This window comes from Mustelus asterias, chromosome 25, assembly GCF_964213995.1.
Source record: "Mustelus asterias chromosome 25, sMusAst1.hap1.1, whole genome shotgun sequence".
NCBI lineage: Eukaryota > Metazoa > Chordata > Chondrichthyes > Carcharhiniformes > Triakidae > Mustelus > Mustelus asterias.
In genome coordinates this window covers 50,190,243-50,203,168 of record NC_135825.1, presented here as the reverse complement: position 1 = coordinate 50,203,168, position 12,926 = coordinate 50,190,243, and positions in this window count along the sequence as shown.

Below are 12,926 nucleotides of genomic sequence, written 5' to 3'. Positions count from 1 at the left end.
GCCAGGGTTGGGTTTCATGTCGTTCCCCTGCATCTCACCCACGTGGTCATTATTAATGCATGGCTGCAAGCGGCAAATGCTGATAGTTTGTCAGGCATGGCTGGAGGAGTCATTACACTGAGAGGGATCCCATCCTTGACCCACATGCACACTCGCAGCAATCAGCAGCTGCATAGTTGTCGGCTGCAGGATCTATAGGGCCCATTTTCCTTTTCCTGGTGGCTCTAAGACTCACTGTGTTGCTCTTTCTGAGTAAGAATGAAGTTAACGCAGACTAGGCAGTACAGTTTGAGAGTTAAAAGTTCATCCGTGTGCTCTGTTCCTTGTCTATGACCGCCCAATTTTATTACTGCACTGGGGTCATTTTTTTAAATTTGATTTATTATTGTCACATGCATTACTAAACAGTGAAATGTATTGTTTCTTGCGCACTATACAGACAAAGCATACCGTTCATAGAGAAGAAATGGAGAGAGTGTAGAATGCAGTATTACAGTCATAGATAGGGTGTAGATTAAGATCAACTTAATGCAAGGTAGGTCCATTCAAAAGTCTGCCAGCAGCAGGGAAGAAGCTGTTCTTGAGTTGTCGGTACGTGTCCTCAGACTTTTGTATCTTTTTCCCAATGGAAGAAGGTGGAAGAGAATATGTCTGGGGTGCGTGGGGTCCTTAATTGTGCTGGTTGCTTTTCCGACGCAACGTAGACAGTGTTAATGGATGGGAGGCTGGTTTGCGTGATGGACTGGGCTTCGTTCATGACCCTTTCTAGTTTCTTGCAGTCTTGGGCAGAGCAGGAGCCATACCAAGCTGTGATACAACCAGAAATAATGCTTTCTATGGTGCATCTGTAAAAGTTGATGAGAGTCGTAGTGGACATATCAAATTTCCTTAGTCTTCTGAGAAAGTAGAGGCGTTGGTGGGCTTTCTTAATTATAGTGTCGGCATGGGAGGACTAGGACAGGTTGTTGGTGATCTGGACATCTAAGAACCTGAAGCTCTCGACCCTTTCTACTTTTTCCCCATTGACGTAGACAGTGGCATGTTCTCCACTATGCTTCCTGAAGTCGATAGCATTTGCTCTCGCAATAAGGAAGGCACTGGGAGATAATTTCACTTTTGGGAAGTTCAAATCTAAGATAAACCTAGCATGGTCACTATAAATTCAATTCAGGAGGAATTTCCCAATCCAAGGAATGGTTAAAATCTAGAACTTGTTACCACTAGGCTTTGTTAAGGGAAACAGTGTAGACAGGTTTAATCGGAAGCTAACTAAGTGTATGAGGGGGAATGAAATAATAGTGAATCTGCTGGAGTTAGATGAAGAGAGTTCCGGGAGAAGGTTCATGTGGAGTATAATGATTGTCATGGACTAGTTAAGCATGTTTTGGAGTTGTAAACTCTGTGTGTTTCTATATAATTTCATTAATACTTTATTTGCTGACATGTGTAACCAATGGAACTAGACCCTCACATATATTTACACAGTGGAAAATATGCAAACAAAAATGATATTTTATTCATAGGAAAGTTAAATTCTACTGCAACAATTGAAAATGCCTGACGTAGTGACATTGTATGCTTCATATTGCCAGCCAAGATTTCATTTAGCAGGATTCTTCCAAATACAACAGAGAGCAATGTGAAAGCAACCCGAATGCTAGCCTTATGTTCCCATAGCTATCAGTAGGAATCTGACATTGCTTTTCATTTCACTGGAACATGTTGCCAAAGGGACTTCTCAGCTTTTGGTTAATGCTATAATCCCAATGTAATTCATGAAAGCAAAATTGTGTCAGCTACAAATGTGGACAGGAAGTGGAAAAGAGAAAGATAAAGACGAAAAGAAATGGGGAGTGGGGGAAATGAAGGTGAGGGGGTTTGGGAGATGGGTCACACACATACAAACAAGCACATAGATACCTACACAGAGCAAAGAGAAGCTGCTATATATTAGTAACCAGATAGGGCCAAATAGCCACAACCAAAGTGAGTAACTCCAAGTCAGGAAATTCCCCGACTTGCACAACCACCTCGATTTAAAAAGCTCCCTGAGACCCAATTTTTTCTCCAGAGAGGTAGGGACCCAAATTTCCGCTCCCTGGTTGGATACACAGAGAAGGAAGAGATCCAGACTCTTAGAACCCAATCTTTAAAAACTGAGCACCCGCGGGTTGGATTTTCATTCTGGTTGGGGGACTAGGGGGAGGTAGGCAGGGTTCTAGGTTGCGCTTGCTTTTTTTAATTCATTCATAGGATGTGGGCATCACTGGCTGGACCAGAGTTTATTGCCGATCCCCAGTTGCCCGCTGAACTGAGTGGCAATTAAGAGTCGCCCACATTGCTGTGGCTCTGAAGTCACATGTAGGCCAGACCTTGTAAGGACAGCAGATTTCCTTCACTAAAGATGTTCATTTTCCGACAATTAACAATGTTTTCATGGTCATCATCTAGACTTTTAATCCCAGATTTTCATGGAATTCAAATATGACCATCTGACATTGAGGGATTTGAACCCAGGTCCCCGATGCATTACCTGAGTCTCGGGATTACTAGTCCAGTGATAATATACTACCTCCCCTGGAATGAGTGCAGAAGCTGTCATGGGCAGAGGCGAGCTGGGCAGAAGGCCTGGCTCTGTGCTCCAGCACTTTGCTAAATTGAATTTTATAAGAAGTTTGAAATGAGAAACACTGCCCCAACCTTTACCCCCACACAATCTCCATGACCAATCCATTCCAAATTATGTCACTGCATTCACCCACTCATTGCCCCATTGCTTCCATGCCCGTCTACCCACCCCTCATGGTTCCTCATACCCTCTTTGTCCCCCACATCCCTGTGGATCTTTCTAGTACTTATGCCAACATAGTGACAATTCAAACCAATGCATGCCCCACCCCCCAACATTTTCTATTATCCACACCATGCCGATTCACGTAGTATCTCTTGGCAGTTCTTTGACAACTTTAATAGTTCCTTGATATCTTTGACAGTTCTTTGACAGCTTGACAATTATTGACAGCTTTGACAGTTCTAGTGAGTTTATGCACTTTATACGTGCAATATTTGCTTTTAACATTACAAAAGAGTGCCTTACCTCTCCCAATGGTGTCTTATTAGCCCAAAGATTTTCTCAGACCATATCCACAGGGGTATCTTACCTCTCCAATGTGGCACTCTGGCTATCCAAATGAATCCATCAAGTTCAGCCCAGTGCTTGCCAGGACTAATCTATACACTCTGAGTTTTGCTGAGTTTACCAAAATCCCACTTCAGGGCAGGCAGCTGATGGATGATACAAATGACCAGCTGCCTCCAAATACTATACATGTGTGAACCCTGGCTTAACCCCAGTCCCACTCTCGGTCGCTCTTTTAGAACCCCAAGAAGTAGCCATCAAGTCCTGGACATTTGTCAGATTTTAAACCTTTTTCACATTTCTCCAGTATTTCTCCCCTGCTGATATTAATTTCCCTAAATTCTTCACTTTTTAGCACCAAACTTGTCCTCCATTACTGATATGTAACTTATACCTTCTACTGTAAAGACAGATACAAAATGTTTGTCCAATACTTCTGCTATTTCCTCATTCACCACAATAGTTTCTCCTGTTTCTGCGTTTAAGGGATCAACATTCACTTCTGCTGCCCTCTCCTTTTTACATATTTGTAAAAGGTTTTGCATTATTTTTATAGTCATTACTTTGCTTGCATATTCTATTTTTTTCCTTTATATCAACTTTTTGCAGGTCCTTTGTTGGTTCCTGAAACACTCCCAGTTTTCAGACTTGCCACTATTCTTTACAGCTTTATAAGCCTCTCCCTCTAATCAAATACTATCCTTAACTTACAGAATATGCCACAGATGGATCTTTTTTGCTGAGTTTTTGTTTTTTAATGGAGATAGTTTTTGTTGAATGTTTTGAATTGTTCTTTAAAATATTTCTATTGTTTATTTAAGGCCAAACCCTTTACTCGATTTAAACAATCAATCTTAGACCATTCTCCTATGTAATTGGGTCTGCTTAAGTTCAAGATTCTTGTTTCTGATTGGAGTATATCATATTCAATCTTAACACAGAATTAAACTGTATTATGATCACTATTTCCCAGTGGATCATTTGCTCTGATATTTTGAATTAACCCTTCCTCACTACACAATACTAGATCTAAAATAGCTTTATTATTAGTTGATTCCACAATGTGTTGCACTAGGAAACTGTTAATTGTTACTTGATTGCTGAGAATGGACACACCGGAGGAGGGAAGCGGTGAGGAATGAATGCATGAGGGCAAGAGGATGAGGGCGAATGTGAGTCCTGTTTGTTGAGATGGAGATTTGAGGAGAAGGCTGAAGAGAGAGGAATGTATGTTTTTTCATTCGTGGGACATAGTCAATGCTGGTTGGCCAGCATTTATTGCCCATCCTTAGTTGCCTGAGCGCAGTTGAGAGTCAACCACATTGCTGTGGGTCTGAAGTCACATGTAGGCCAAACCAGGTAAGGATGGCAGATTTCCTTCCCTAAAGGACATTAGTGAACCAGATGGATTTTTCCAACAATTGACAGTGGTTTCATGGTCATCAGTAGATTCTTAATTCCAGATTTTTTTATTGAATTCAAATTCCACCACCTGTCTTGGTGGTATTTGAACCCAGATCCCCAGAATATTAGCTGAGTTTCTGGATGAATAGTCTGGCGATAATACCATGAAGCCATCACCTTCCCAATGTGACAGAAAAGTGCACCAGACAGAGGACTACGGTGCAGGAGAATTCTAGGGAAGTGAGAGGGTGATGGTTGTTGGCTGAGAATTGCAGGACACTCACCTTGCCTAACCTCAACAGATCATTTAACCTTTTCCAACATTGGATTCTGTTCTCCACATTCCTGATGTTCATCACCCTTGCTACCTGCAGCCATACCTGCTTGATCAAACCGGCTGGTCTCTTTCTCCCATCTACAGGGAAGAGGGTTTTTATTTTAGTCGTTACTCCATCCAGATGAATCCCTGAGGACCAGCCTTCCCATGTCATGCTTGCATCCTCCATTTTACTCAATGCTGTAATGCTAACTTGGCCGGGCTCATGTTAAATACCAATCCTTCATCGCTTGTTGCGGTGGGTCATCCAGACCACATGCCCTATTGTCGCAAAATTCAGATGATAACACCATGGCTCTGGGAAAGGGCCACAGCTAGAGTTAGAAATTAGTAAATCAAGTTACCAACCTGTAAGATTAGGCTTAAGACAAGGCGGAAGGACTTGCAACATCTTCAGCCAGAAGTGGCAAGTGGATGATCCATCTCGGCCTCCTCCTGAGATCCCCAACATAACAGCAGCCAGACTTCAACCAATTCAATTCGCTCCAAGTGATATCACGAAACAGCTGAAGGCACTGGGTACTACACGGTGTATGGGCCCTGACAATATTCCAGCAATGGTGTTGAAAACCTGTGCTCCAGAACTAGTCGCTCCCCTAGCCAGGCTATTCCAGTACAGCTACAGGTATCGACCTGGCAATGTGGAAAATTGCCCAGGTATATCCTGAACACAACTGAAGAAATCCAACCCAGCTAATTACCGTCCATCAGTCTACACCCAGTCACCAGTAGTGATAGAAGATGTTGTTGACAGCACTATCAAGCGCTTTCCTGCTCAACAATAACCTGCTCACGGACACTCAGTTTGGGTTCCACCAGGACCACTCACATCCTGACCTCCGACAGTCTTGGTTTAACATGGACGAAAGAGCTGAACCCAAGTGGTGAGTTGAGAGTGACTGCCAAGATAGTCAATGACAATAAGGTAGCATTTGACCAAGTATGGCATCAAGGAGCCCGAGCAAAATTAGAGCACGTGGAAATCAGGGGAAACATCTTCACTGGTAGAAGTTATGCTGGACACAAAGGAAGATCATTGTGAATATTGGAGGTCAATCATCTCAGTACCAAGATAACACCACACAAGTTCCTCAGGGGAGCGTCCTAGGCCCAACCATCTTCAGTTGCTTCATCAATGACCTTTCTTCCATCATAAGTTCAGACGTGGGGATGTTCACTGATGATTGCAAAGTGTTCAGCACTTCAGATACTAAACCAGTCAGAGCCCATATACAGCAAGACCTGGACAATATTCAGGCTTGAGCTAATGAGTAGCAAGTAACATTGCCACCACACGAGTGGCAGGCAGTGACCATCTGAACAAAAGAAAATCCAACATTCTCCCTTTAACATTCAATGGTAGCACCATCACTGAATTCCCCAATATCAACATTTTGGGGGTTACCATTGATGAGAAACTGAACTGGATTAGCCATATAAATATAGTGGCAACAAGAGCAGGTCAGAAGTTAGGAATTCTACGGTGCTGACTCACCTCCGGACTCCACAAGCCTGACCACCATCCACAAGACACAAGTCAGGAGTGTGATGGAACACTCACCACCTGCCTGGATGGGTGCAGCTCCAACAACACTGAAGAAGCTTGACACCATCCAGGACAAAGCAGCCCTGCTTGATCAGTACCCTGTCCACCCCATTCAACATCCATTCCCTCCACTACCAATGCACAGTGGCAGCAATGTGTGTCATCTACAAAATGCACTGCAACAACTCACGAAGGCTTCTCCGACAGCAGTTTCTAAACCCACAACCTTTACCACCTAGAAGGACATGGGAACCCCACCAATTGCAAGTTCCCTTCCAAGTCACTCACCATCCTGAGCTCTGGCCTAGCCAGGTGATGCCCACATCATTATTATTTTAAATGGTCCCCATGTTCGAGAAGTGACGAAGTGCAAAACTCCACCCATGAGGAAACTGAGATAAAATCATTCATAGTCCTTACAGACCTCCATAACAATATAATATTATACTCATGGGGATAATAATACTGTGTGATTACACAGGGGAAGATGTATTGCTATGAAAACTCTTCATGTCATTGGGTTATTAATTTCTCAAAGTTCTGAACTCCACCAAACGCTTCTATTTAGCCACATTTATGATTTGATGAGTTGTCTGTCTTCAATTTGTTTTGCCTCTACCAATTGTCAAGACTTCAAAAATTATCCTCCAAGTTATCTTGATTCCTAATGACTTTGGGTTGTCAAATGTGTTCGTGTGTCAGTCACAGAAAGGTTTGGAATGCTCTCACTGTCGCCCAGTTATTTAAAAACTCATTCAGGGTGCTGTGGGTATTGCAGTTTCAGCCAGAATTTATTGCCCATCTCTAATTGCCCTTGAGAAGGTGGTGCTGAGCTGTTTTCTTGAAACGCTGCAGTCCATGTAGTGTAGGTACACCCACAGTGCTGCTAGGGAGGGAGTTCCAGGATTTTGACCCAGTGGCAGTGAAGGAACAATGATATATTTCCAAGTCAGGATGGTGAGTGCCTTGGAGGGGAACTTCCAGGTAGTGGTGTTCCCATATGTCTGCTGCACTTGTCCTTCCAGATGATTGCCATGATGTGGAGTTGCCGACGTTGGACTGGGGTAGGCACAACAAGTAGTCTCACAACACCAGGTTAAAGTCCAACAGGTTTATTTGGTAGCACGAGCTTTTGGAGCGCCGCTCCTTCACCAGGTGAGTGCCTTCTAGATGATAGTGGGCTTGAAAGTTGATGTCTAGGGAGCCTTGGTGAGTTCCTACTGTACATCTTGTGGATGGTACACATGGCTGCCATTGTGCATCAATCACAGAGGGAGTGAATGTTTGTGGATGGGGTGTCAGTCAAGTGGGCTGCCTTGTCCTGGATGGTGTTAAGCTTCTTGAGTGTTGTTGGAGCTGCACCCATCCAGATTTACCAGTAAATACAATGCCCAGGATTGAATGGAAGGCAGGAATATTGGCAAGTACAGGGTCACCCTTCCGTGCCTTTCATCAATAATCATTTTATTGAGAGGGACCAACACCGATGGAATATAAATAGGCATGAATGCCTACCTTTAAAAGGGAGAAAACTGAAGAGGGGCAAGTTAACTGTTCAGTCCTCATACCGCTAGGCTTGTTATCTAGTTTATTTTCTGGGTGCTGGAGAGGATTCTGAACCAGGAGAATGGATTCCCTCTGAAATGAAAAAGGATCTGGGTTGGATGGGTGGTACTTTCCCTGTGTTCAGTCTGCACGTCAAAGCTGGAAGTGAGGATTGGGCCTTGAGCTGCGGTCCAGATCCTGCGAATCAAATCCTATATGAGTCAGGCATCTGGATCAGACACTTTCCACCAGTTCTTAGCTGTGCTGTGAGCACAGTTCAGCACAGATGTAAATAATACTCAATCCCATCAGAGACAAAACCCAACTCATTTATCACCAAGCACTTCATTCTCAGCTGGTCCTGAATGTCATTTCCTCCAATTATGGCTTTTTTTCAAGTTTATTTATCAGTGTTACAAGTCAGCTTACATTCACACTGTAGTGAAGTTACTGTGAAAATCCCCTAGTCGCCACACTCCGGGTACACTGAGGGAGAATTTAGCATGGCCAATGCACCTAACCAGCACGTCTTTCGGACTGTGGGATGAAACCGGAGAACCCGGAGGAATTGGGGCAGGACATTTCATGGAATAAATGAGATAAACTGAATTCTATTTTATTTCCTCATTGATTAAAAAATGCCACCCTGCCATTGTGCATTGTTCATCGCTGAGTAGTGTAGATGTCACTGTCTGTGTGGAGTTTGCACATTCTCCTCGTGTCTGCGTGGGTTTCCTCCGGGTGCTCCAGTTTCCTCCCACAGTCCAAAGATGTGCGGGTTAGGTTGATTGGCCGTGCTAAAATTGCCCCTTAGTGTCCTGAGATGCGTAGGTTAGAGGGATTAGTGGGTAAAATATGTAGGGATATGGGGGTAGGGCCTTGGTGGGATTGTGGTCGGTGCAGACTCGATGGGCCGAATGGCCTCCTTCTGCACTGTAGGGTTTCTATGGTTTCTGTGGTATGCTGACTGAAGGCCAATTTCTTTTTTCAATCCAGCCTGTGAAATCTTCAATGCTGCTATATTCAGATGCACACTCTCTGAGCAAAGTACAGTCAAGTGGGGCTTTGCCAGGTCGCAATAGTTCCCGAGACTTTGGACCCATTCGCTAAAATAAGGCACGGCAATCAATCGGTTCTTAAATGAAGCAAAAATAAATCTTAATTACCACAATTTTCTTGCAATAAACATGTCATCTCAAATGTACCCCTAAAGATTTACTGTATGACCATAATATGACATTTTGGAATCTGAAGACTCTATGATGGAAGTAGTTAGTTACTGATATACAACATTGCTCAAGATGTTCCATACCCAGAGACTTATGATGTGGATTTTGCTGCTAAGGTACTTTTATTCTGTAAGAAGAGGCTTTAAGCTTCCACCTACTTGGCACATTTGAAGCCTCACTCCAACACTCAGACACAGGCTCAGCTTAGATTGCAGTCAGTGCAGTGCTGAGAAAATGCAACCTTGAGGTATGATGCTTCAGTTGAGGCATTAACTCAAGGGGTGGCATTAAGTTAGTGAACATGTGAAACCTGACTTTGACCCATCTGGAGGGCCAGGACTCAGGAAACCCAGCAGCTAAAGGGAGGCAGGGGTTGTCAGCCCCACCAGATAACTGTTTTTGTAGCACTGCTTGAGGGATTGAGGGAAGCAGGAGTGGTTCCCATAGTCCCTCAAACAAATCTTCTGCCATGATCCTAAGGCTATCACAATCTCTCCATCCTGCCTCACTGCCATGCCACCAGCTTTCCCCACTGTGCACTGATCAACAGCAAAGGAACTGTCCCCAGCCGAGGCCTTCCACCACAGGCTTTCCGGCCCAGCAACTGACCAACCTTTCAATCTGCTTGGACTCTCGATGGTAAATGAAGTGAAACAAATGACAGTAAGGTCCAGCTATTTATCTCAGCAGAACATCCGTGTTCCCAGCAACAACACGCCCCCTATTTCTCCCCCAAGATAACATTACATACACTGAGGCCTGTATTTCACACTCCTTCGCCGGCGAGCCTTCAGGCAGGGAGAGTGTGAAATAGGACAAATGGGCTTCGTGCTGGATTCCTGACTGCCCCAACCTCTCAGTGATTTTATGCTGTGGTGGACACGGCCTCAGATGGACCACCCGCCCTTTCCCTAATTGAGGTCCTTAAATGTGCAATTATGAGCCACTTAAGGGCTGTTTCCCACCCAGCCTCAATTTGTAGGCCAGCAGGAGGATTTTCCACATGTGAGGGAAACCTGAAAATGATCATGAAAATGGGTTTAGGCCTTGGGCAGGAGTTGGCGGGATCATCTCCACCAGAAGCCCCCTTCCAATTTCAGACGTCCCTTCTCCTTAAGGCCCGATGGCCGCTGGACCTCCTCCCACCCCTGGCTTCTCCCCTGACATTCCAATTACCCACTTTCCACACTCCCAAGGCCTTACATTCCCTCCCCACCAGAGACCCCAAAAATGGACCTTTCCGTCCAGTCCTGGGACTTAGGCTTCAGCGTCGTCGTGACATTTCTTTCTGTCCACTGCAGCTTCTTCCACACCGGAGACTGGAGAGCAACTGGCCAGTCAGATTGGAGGAAGCTGAGAAGTGGAAGCTCCAACTGCAGCCAATTGATACTCATTCGAGCAAGAAATGGCTGTGGGACGGGCATTTCCCACCCACTCTTCGAATGGCAGGAAGGGAAACCCCACCGTCCAAAATATCCTACATTGGAAACTATGGAGATGTGAAACTATTGGAAACGTGGAGGGGATGTTTCCACTAGTAGGAAAAACTAGAACCAGAGGGCACAACCTCAGGCTAAATGGATGATCCCTTAAAACAGAGATGAGGAGGAATTTCTTCAGCCAGAGAATGGTGAATCTGTGGAACTCTTTGCCGCAGAAGGCTGTGGAGGCCGGGTCATTGAGTGTCTTTAAGACAGAGATGGCTAGGTTCTTGATTAATAAGGGGATCAGGGGTTATAGGGAAAGGCAGGAGAATAGGGATGAGAAAAATATCAGCCATGATTGAATGGCGGAGCAGACTCGATGGGCCAAGTGGCCTCATTCTGCTCCTATGTCTTATGGTCTTATTTACATTAAATATAAGTATCTGTTCCAGAAATGAAGGAGTTATGAATTTTAGAGATTAAGAGTCTGTATAATATATAGGTGGCTGAACAATCCTCCCAGATCTCGTAATGGTAAAGTTTTAAAGTTTTTTTTAAAATTTAAAGTTTATTTATCAGCCACAAGTAGGCTTAAATTAACACTGCAGTGAAGTTTCTGTGAAAAGCCCCTAGTCACCACACTTTGGCGCCTGTTCGGGTACACTGAAGAAGAATTTAACGTGGCCTGTGCACCTAACCAGCACATCTTCCGGACTGTGGGAGGAACCCGGAGGAAACCCACATAGACACGGGGAGAGTGTGCAGACTCCGCACAGACAGTGACACAAGCCAGGAATCGAACCTGGTTCCCTGGTGCTGTGAGGTAGCAATGCTAACCACCGTGTACTGTGCAGCCCACGGGTGGTATAACCCACATGGTATGACCTTCCTGAAATCTATGCTTATCCTGTCGGTGTGTTGGTATCTTGTGTATTGTTGAAGTGCTGATTGTTTACATGGTGGTCTTCCACTATTCCACTCTGAGTCCTTCTTTGCATATATTCTAGACACAGTTGGGCTGCTAGGTGTTCTGCAGTTGTCAAATTCCACAAGCCAGTTTCTGTTCTTTTCCAACATTGCTTCCAACAGTGTTGTGGCTTCATGGGATCTAGGCTCATTGCAAACTTTAAATACTTCGGCAGGTAACCAAGTTCCCCAGCTGCGATGTATGACTCAAACCTTTGGACCTATGTTCAGATAGGCAGCTCCTGCATGCTGATTATATACCATCCCCACTCTGCCTTGTTTTTCGAGAAATTTCTCCTGTATTTCTGAGATATAGGACAGATGATGATCCCACTGCTAGCCAACAGCAGTCCCTCTCCACCACTGCAAACACACAGCAGGTTGCATGGAAAATCCCACTCTATATTTGGATAGGATTTCTGTCACCTTCCAGTTCATGCTGGGGAACTTGGTGGCCACTTCCCTGATGTTTCATGTCTTTATGAATGTTGTCTGTGTGCCAGGGATTTGTAGCTTCTCCACTCCACTGGGAGACTCAGCAATGCAGCTGCTGTGTGACTTTTGTTTCTCGTTCCCTCTTCAGCTTTTTGTCTGGAGCTCCAGTTTTTTTCTGTTTCACTGTCTGTTTCGCTGTCTCTTACATGTGAATGACATCAGAGGACATCGCAATGGTCCTACAACTTCTGCTGTCCAACTGAAAATCGACTGTCCAATTCAAAATTGACCATCCAACTCAAAATCAACCAACCAATTCAAAATCAACTGTCCAATTCAAAATCAACTTTCCAGCTTAAAATTGGCTATCCAATTCAAAATTGACTGTCCAATTCAAAATCAACTGTCCAACTCAAAATCAACTGTCCAATTCAAAATCAATTGTCCAATTCAAAACCAATTGTCCAATTCAAAATCAACTGTCCAGCTCAAAATCAACTGTCCAATTCAAAATCGACTGTCCAATTCAAAATCGACTGTCCAGCTCAAAATTGACTGTCCAATTCAAAATCAACTGTCCAGCTTAGAATTGGCTGTCCAATTCAAAATCAACTGTCCAGCTTAAAGTTGACTGTCCAATTCAAAATCGACTGTCCAATTCAAAACCAACTGTCCAACTCAAAATCAACTGTCCAATTCAAAATCAACTGTCCAATTCAAAATCAACTGTCCAGCTCAAAATTGACTATCCAATTCAAAATCAACTGTCCAGCTTAAACTCAACTGTCCAATTCAAATTTGACTGTCCAATTCAAAATCAACTGTCCAGCTTAAAATCGACTGTCCAATTCAAAATCGACTGTCCAATTCAAAATCAACTGTCCAACTCAAAATCAACTGT